General features: G+C 44.0%; 1 long non-coding RNA gene across 2 annotated transcripts; it reads left to right on the plus strand.

Annotated features, from left to right (window-relative positions):
* The first annotated feature begins 339 nt into the window (after positions 1–339).
* On the plus strand, positions 340–6597 carry LOC129383096 (uncharacterized). Of its 2 annotated transcripts, XR_008611028.1 has the most exons (3): positions 340–369; positions 5715–5790; positions 6308–6597. It is a non-coding gene; the product is annotated as an uncharacterized lncRNA (long non-coding RNA). The 2 variants fall into 2 exon arrangements; XR_011893138.1 differs by lacking the exon at positions 340–369 and having other exon boundaries at positions 5430–5790.
* The last annotated feature ends 2157 nt before the right edge of the window (positions 6598–8754 follow it).

Consider the following 8754-nt stretch of genomic DNA (forward strand, 5'->3'; position numbering starts at 1 on the left):
TGCAGATGCTGCTTTTACTGCCAGTATAAACTCATGCTATGGTCTTTAGAGTATTTCAGTATCCTGAACAAACAAGCGTCGACATTCGTTCCGTTACTGTGGGAAAGGAAATCATTAAAAAGTCTACGTTGAATGGTACAATAAATCGGACGTCCATAAACCCTATCTCTGACGATTTTACTCGCTTTATTGCTACACGGCATATCGTTTTATGTCATCTATGGTTGTAAAAATGAACTGGGTGCTTCGTAAACTATTCTTTCTAATAGTGTTTCGTTACTGTTACTATTTTTTTTGCGAACGCCTCGAATAAAAAGCGCTCTCGATGAGTGCGTCCCACACCATTCAAGTTGCAGCAAAGCCTCAATCGTGAGTAAGCCAGACTCATAGCAAACATTATTTTAAGAATGTCATCAGCTTAGATCATGCCAGCTAATGACGTAAGACATCACGGGGCTTTGATTACTCTGCAAAACGTTTCATGTTTTACATTCCTGCCGCCCTTTGTTAATCTTGATTTATTACTGCTGAAATTGGCACACGCACGATTCAGTATGCGTTATGGTGCTGCTTTGAAGGGTAGAGTGCGTGCGCTCATTCTAAAATGAAATTGTCATTGAAAGACGCTGCTAGTGCACTAACCTTAATTGAAGATAAGAGAAAAGAGTAAACAAGACGTTAACTGTTAAGAACTAAAGAGCTAGAGAAAATCGGAGAATTGTCTAACAATGCGTAAGCATTGTTTGGCTTGGCTGTCTTCGTTATTTCTTTGTTTCGCTTGCTTACTTTTCCTAGCTTACGCGAGTCTACCGATGGCCTTACCGTTGACGTGGCATACTTTGGCGTCACAAAGGCGATCCGGCCGATTCATCGCGATCTCAGGCTCACGTCTGCGCCCTCTAGCGCAGTATTCATGCGATAGCGTTAATCGCCCCGTCTCACGGAAAACCCGATGTTGGCATACGCGTCGGCATCCGCCTTCGAGAAAGTGATCCCGTTCCACGTATATTCTATGCGGCACTCGAGTTTTTCTTCTGTCACTGAAGTTGCTTACACCTTGTCTTACGCTTACGCTTTTAGCAAAGTTATATTCCCGGGGATTTTGAGAATGGCAACCCACGAATAAATGTCATGAAACAAAGCACCGACAGCGCATGCCTTTTATGTTAAGTCCTCTCACAGAGAAATATCGAAAGTGCGAAACAATGACAAAAGAGCGGTCACTCCATGAGGCCGCGTATCTACCAGAAAGGTCTCCTTTGTTCATAGATTTCAACGCCACCGTTTTCCGGTATCCATAACTGTTATATAAGCTGCTGCTGCTGGGAAGTGTGAGATGTAGTCAGGAATCTGTTAATTCCATCGTGTTCCACTATTAAAGACAAATCATAAGGGTCCTGCATTTTCTTGATGAGAGGGAGCCGCAGAGAAAGGAATGAAAGGCAGGGAGGTTATCCAAGGACGGGCGCGGTTAGCCACCCTACAGTTGGGGAGACGAAAAATGAAATACGAGATAAGGATAGAAAAGAAATATTATAATCAGTTGTTCACAGCCACTCAATTTGCACTGACAAGCGTTCGTATTCCTGATTAAATAAGGATATAGCTGGTAACATACAGGAATTCTATAGCATTAACGAGAGGGTGGCAGGCCATGCTGTGAAACTTAATAAGAGGTACAAATTGACGGTAGTACAGGTCGACGCCCCTACATCCAGTCATGATGACCAGGAAGTCGAAAACTTTTATGAAGACGTGGAATCGGCGATGGGTAAAGTCAAAACAAAATACACTATACTCATGGGCGACTTCAATGCCAAGGTAGGCAAGAAGCAGGCTGGAGACAAGTCAGTGGGGGAATATGGCATAGGCTCTAGGAATAGCAGGGGCGAGTTATTAGTAGAATTTGCAGAACAGAATAATATGCGGATAATGAATACCTTCTTCCGCAAGCGGATTAGCCAAAAGTGGAGGTGGAGGAGCCCAAACGGCGAGTCTAGAAATGAAATAAACTTCGTACTCTGCGCTAACCCTGGCATTATACAAGATGTAGAGGTGCTCGGCAAGGTGCACTGCAGTGACCATAGGATGGTAAGAACTCGAATTTGCCTAGACTTGAGGAGGGAACGGAAGAAACTGGTACATCAGAAGCCAATCAATGAGTTAGCGGTAAGAGGGAAACTAGAGGATTTCCGGATCAAGCTACAGAACAGGTATTGGGCTTTAACTCAGGAAACGGACCTTAGTTTTGAAGCAATGAACGACAATCTTATGGGCATCATTAAAGAGTGTGCAATAGAAGTGAGTGGTAACTCCGTTAGACAGCACACCATTAAGCTATCGTAGGAGACGAAAGGTGTGATCAAGAAACGCCAATGCATGAAAGCCTCTAACCCTACAGCTGGAATAGAACTGGCAGAACTTTCGAAGTTAACCAACAAGCGTAAGACAGCTGACATAAGGAAGTATAACATGGATAGAATTGAACATGCGCTCAGGAACGGAGGAAGCCTAAAAGCAGTGAAGAAGAAACTAGGAATAGGCAAGAATCAGATGTATGCGTTAAGAGACAAAGCCGGCAATATCGTTACTATTATGGATGAGATAGTTCAAGTGGCTGAGGAGTTCTATAGAGATTTATACAGTACCAGTAGCACCCACGACGGTAATTATGAGAGAATAATCTAGAGGAATTTGAAATCCCACAAATAACACCGGGAGAAGTAAAGAACGCCTTGAGAGTTATGCAAAGGTGGAAGGCAGCTGGGGAGGATCAGGTAACAACAGATTTGTTGAAGGATGGTGGGAACATCGTTCTAGAAAGACTGGCCACCCTATATACACAATGCCTCATGACCTCGAGCGTACCGGAATCCTGGAAGAACGCTAACATGATCCTAATCCATAAGAAAGGGGATGCCAAAGACTTGAAAAATTATAGACCGATCAGCTTACTGTCCGTTGCCTATAAAGTATTTGCTAAGGTAGTCGCAAATAGAATCAGGAACACCTTAGACTTCTGTCAACCAAAGGACCAGGCACGATTCTCTAAAGGCTACTCAACAATAGACCATATTCACACAATCAGTCAGGTGATAGAGAAATGTGCGGAATATAACCAACCCTTAAATATAGCTTTCATTGATTACGAAAGAGCGTTTGATTCAGTCGAAACCTCAGCAGACATAGAGGCGTTACGGAATCAGGGTGTAGATGAGCTATATGTAAAAATACTGAGCGATATCTATAGGGGCTCCACAGCCACCGTAGTCCTCCATAAAGAAAGCAACAAAATCCCAATAAGGAAAGGCGTCAGACAGGGAGATATGATTTCTCCAATGCTATTCACAAGGTGTTTACAGGAGGTATTCACAGACCTGGAGTGGGAAGAACTGGGGATAAAAGTTGATGGAGAATACCTTACCAACTTGCGATTCGCTGATGATATTGCCTTGCTTAGTAACTCAGGAGACCAATTGCGATGCATGCTCACTGACCTGGAGAGGCAAAGCTGAAGGGTGGGTCTGAAAAATATTCTGCAGAAAACTAAAGTAATGTTTAACAGTCTCGGAAGAGAACAGCAATTTACGATAGGTAGCGAGGTACTGGAAGTGGTAAGGGAATACGTCTACTTAGGGCAGGTAGTCACCACAGATCCGGATCATGAGACTGAAATAACCAGAAGAATAAGAATGGGCTGGAGCGCGTTTGGCAGGCATTCTCAAATCATGAACAGCAGGTTACCACTTTCCCTCAAGAGAAATGTGTATAACAGCTGTGTCTTAACAGTAGTCACGTATGGGACAGAAACCTGGAGGCTTACGAAAAGGGTTCTGCTTAAAGTGAGGACGACGCAACGAGGTATGGAAAGAAGAATGAGGGGTGTAACGTTAAGGGATAAGAAAAGCGCAGATTGGGTGAGGGAACAAACGCGGGTAAATGACATCTTAGTTGAAATCAAGAAAACGAAATGGGCATGGGCAGGACATGTAATGAGGAGGGAAGACAACCGATGGTCACGGACCAGAGTTACGGACTGGATTCCAAGCGAAGGGAAGTGTAGCAGGGGGCGGCAGAAAATTAGCTGGGCGGATGAGATTAAGAAGTTTTCAGGGACGACATGGCCACAATTAGTACATGACCGGGGTAGTTGGAGAAGTATGAGAGAGGTCTTTGCCCTACAGTAGACGTAACCAGGCTGATGATGATGAGGATGATGAATAAAGTGTTTATTTTTTCTCTTACCGAGCTTAACCTAACGGAGATGAAAACATGGGACTCTCTCCGGAAGCACTCGCACTTGTGCACGCTTTGCCTCCGTAGCTTTCCCTTCATTGTCACAGAAAGATCTCCGCGAATATGGAGTCTCATCGCACCCGCACAAATCACACATCACACTGTTGGCCATTCTTATCAGGAACGAATAGGAATTTGTAAATGTGAGGCCCAACCAAACGCGACACAGTAAATTTGTTTCCCGACGGGAGAGTCCACGTGGCAAGCGAAGTAGCGAGCTAGGGTGGGGAGAGTGCAAGCGTCAGTTGGTGAAAAGCAGTGAATTCCCTCGTAGTAGTGTAATGTGGCGAGTAAGTGACTGACTTTGTCGTGCAGCATCATTTCTTGGAAGTGGTATAGGACCCCGCTGATATTTTGCTTGAGCCGTGCGCGCAGCATCATCCGCACTGTCGTACCGATAATTCCGCAATAAATGTTTATTCCTCCTCCATTCTGAGAGTTGCTGACGATCCTGAGACGATACTAATTCGATCCAGATCGTTGGACCATTTAGCAGCGACTATTCTTGGTAGCAATCAGGAAATCCTATCCAGGTCAGCCCTCCTCACGATCAGAAGTCCACGTGTCAGACCGGCATAACTTCGCTCACCCTTCAGTTTTAGCGGCGACTATTTTTGGTCGAAATCAGGAAATACTATCCAGGTCAGCCCTCATCACAATCAGAAATGTATGTGTGACACCGGCATAATATCGCTCACCCGTAAGTTCCAATTCGCCCACCCCCAAATTTAAGTTGGCCCACCCCTCGATTTACACTTGGCCAATACCGAAATTTCAATTTTACCCACCCCCAAATTTAGGTACGCCAGCCCCCAAACTTCAAATTGACCTGCCGTCAAATTTCAGTTGGCCCAGCCGTACTATAAGCTTCCCCGTGCATTTTCTAAGGAGCCCTATGTATCTCTAAGGGTACCCCTTTTTAACATAATCATATTATTTTAAGTTGTTCCTTATCGCTTATCGCCAATCGTCTACATTTGTACTAACACAACGAGTAAATGTCTTAAATGTGCAAATTACGCAATTGTAGCCGCATACAATGCATTAAGCTTTTCGCGTGGCATAGCTAGGGAACAGCTAAAGAATGCGTGCGTATTAATATAAAAATACTGAAATATGATGAAGGCCAAGGTCTACTGTTCCGATAGGTGAAGGATGATGTCGATTAAGGATGTCGTTTGCCGTGCAGGTATCTTTACGTTTTGCGGAAGAGTAGAGTAACTGCTTTTTTTAGGTTAGGCATTGTAGAACGCCCAGTTTCAGCCAACTATTGCCATTACATATATGTATGCATCAATATGGCATACAGTCGCGCAATGCTGAATATTACTGTAAGCGGTAACCGCACGCATGTAATATAAAGGGAGTTGCGATGTTAAGGAACCCAAATAAAGCTGGCCATTTCTTTTGATGCCCAGCATTGCCAAACAGCAAAAAGCATGCAGCTCAAGATGATCCTGGTGGGGTTGGTCATTCTTGGTCTCATTGTGACAGGTGAGTTGCTTTGCTCTTGAAGTTGAACCTAACACTGAACCTATGCTTGAAATGAGCATGAAATTTTGTCGCATCTGAAAAACGTTTCCCCTCTTGTATATATTTATTGATTTTACCTAAGGCTGATATATTTACTTTTGCATTGTTACACAACCTAGATGTCTCCAACATCACCATCTTATTGCGAGTTCATTGCCCGAAGCAGTCACCTAGCACAGATATCTCGCGTTGACCATACCAAGCTCCAACTGAAACAATTTAACACACTAGTGTTTGCAATCCTTCATCGCATTCCGCCACGCTTCCTTTCCTTTCACAACGACTGTTCTGCTGTAAAAGGACAGGTATACATGGATAAGAAATTAAATCCATAAATACCGGTCAGAGCCTGTATCAGCTGTCCCGAGATATTTTTTTATGTTGTCCTGGTGGGCTCCATTGCAACATGAATATTAACTTGGGATTTTTATGTTCTCGAAGCTGTTTCTGCTGTCCGTTACCTCCATTTTTTCCCCAGATGGAGGCGCCATGCCGGCGAGCAGCTCCAGCGAAGCCGAGGCCAGGGCTGATACCGAGACTGCTGAGCGTGCCGAGCAGAGCAACGCCGAGGAGGCACGCATCAGCGAAGCATGCATGGCTTCCCTGTGCGGGTAGTAACCAGATGCAAGAGTGTGGGACGTTCGAAAGATTGTCTTCTTCAAGAGCAGCGGGAATGATACCTCAGGAAATACCGGCACTGTCCAGTGCTCCAAACCGTCTTACGGTGCTCTTGCATTTGTACAAGTTACAATAAATATGAGATCTTGACCTTCGGTCTTTATGAATTATTGATGCTGAAAGCATTGGCTGCGTGCCATGGCCGCTGAAGTTCTACTTGCGGCTAACGATGAGGACCTCTCAGATGATCTATGCGGCCCTTCATAATAATTGATTTATTACAGCTGATGCAAGCAATATTTCTGGCTAAAGTAGCAAACAAGATAAATGACTCACTGGAAGAGATAAATTTTAATTAACCAGTAGCGGGACAACGAGGGACATTTTCTACCGTGTATTACCTCTTCGAAACTCAAAGTTTTCTTCACCTCCCACTTGTACAAACGATGCGTGCAGACTGATGCTGTTCTTATTTTCTCAATCTTAATCAGCTATCGCCAGAAAGGAATATGCCCCAGTTAACATTTCGCAACTTTCATTAGGTTTCAATAGAAAGTGACAAGTATAAGCAGCAGGCACAGAGGGCATTACAAGCAAAGAAAAAAAAAACATTCGGTTTGTCTCCCTGCACTGAAGAAGGGCACAGAGAAACTATACAGAATATATAAAAACGGAGGAGATGAACGCTCCACACAAACACGTGCACAGCCGGAGCATGCGACAAATTAGACTAGCCAACCGTGACCTAAGCTATAGAAACCTGTTGCTAGCGGTAAGCCTAATGCATTCGTCACTCTCTGCGGCAGCGGTGATTGAGGCTGAGGTTGTGTAATGCTCAGTCTCGAAATTGTCTGTAATAAAGGCGGCGCTGCAGTCACTATTTGTTGTCTTTGTACGCACTTGGCACATCCCCTAATAGCGTGGTTTGCGGTCTCCTTGTCGTTGTTCATACGCAGGGTTCCTGGACAATTTGGAAGCCGAATAGCCTGTAAATGCTTCTTGCAAAGTTCGCCAATGAATGTTTGCTGTTATTTGTTGGGAAAGCGCCATTGGCTTCTGGAGGTACTACAGCTGATTCTATTGTAAATTTGGCGTCTTCCTCATATCCATAATGATGTCACCTGCAATAAACGATAGTTCTCTAAATGTACTTGTCATTGAGACTTGCATTGAGAGCTTTTACCTGGTAAATAGCTTCAAACATTATATTCGTGCCTCATCGTGGACAATGCGTTGAAAACGAATACAAGCACTTGAACGTGTCAGGGTGACGCCTCTTCTTGGAACGAAATCAGGATAAGGCCTGACGCTTTATCAAAACCAGTAAACAAACAAGAGACAGGGTACTGGAACCGCATTTCAGCTACAAACAAAAAGCTAGAGAAATTCTGAAAACGGTCTCCTAATGGGTAAGCATTGCCTGGCTCGGCCGTGACTTCATGTTTGCTTATTTTTGCTTACATTTCTTTCCTAGCCGAAGGGCCTACGCCTATGCGGGACATTCCGGTTTGTAAGAATAACTGGTTTTAGTAGACAATAACGTGACTATTTCACAAAGTAGTTAGCTTCAATTATTATCACGGAAACAGCGATGACCAAGAAAATTGTCTCAATGAGCAAAGTACCAGGACAAAAACCCAGGATGCCAAATCAGTATTGCTATTTCAAGGCTTTTTTCGTCGCCGATGCAAATGACGCTCCCAAATTGAGATGTTTTCTGAACCACAAACGTTTTATTTCTGCCACCTAACTTGAAGGTTCTGGTTTTTTTCATGCCCGCCAGCCAAAAAAGCCGCCTATTCGGTGCGGCCAGCGTATCAAGAATTTGCAACTTGCTTCTTTTTTCGTAGTTTCCCGGGGTGGGCGTTGGGTTGAGGGGAGCGCCTCCAGCGAAATGAACTTCTCCCCTATTTCTCTTTTACAACACTTTACACAAACCAACCATTGACTGTGGGTTCCTTCCCGCGTCGTTCAGAAATCCAATAAGTAAGCCGCTGTCATATTCAGAAAAGACAGGTAAACGATGCTGCGCCGTGATTGTTCATCTATTCGAGGAAGGTTTTTATTTATTGCTGTGCCATGCCGTACTCCATGATTGCAAAACTTTGTTTATAATACTTTAGGACATTAACACGGAGCTTGAACACTTTGGCGTCTGACGCTCTGCGAATATATGAAATACATACCTGCATGCTTCTCATGTAAGCTCATTCTTTAAGTTAAGCCTATCTCTCATGGTACAATGTTCATTTCAAAGGTAAGTTGTTTCTCTTTCCGTTGCAGCTCCACTCTTGAATATCTGTAAAG

Source organism: Dermacentor andersoni, chromosome 3 (genome assembly GCF_023375885.2).
Source record: "Dermacentor andersoni chromosome 3, qqDerAnde1_hic_scaffold, whole genome shotgun sequence".
Classification (NCBI taxonomy): Eukaryota; Metazoa; Arthropoda; class Arachnida; order Ixodida; family Ixodidae; genus Dermacentor; species Dermacentor andersoni.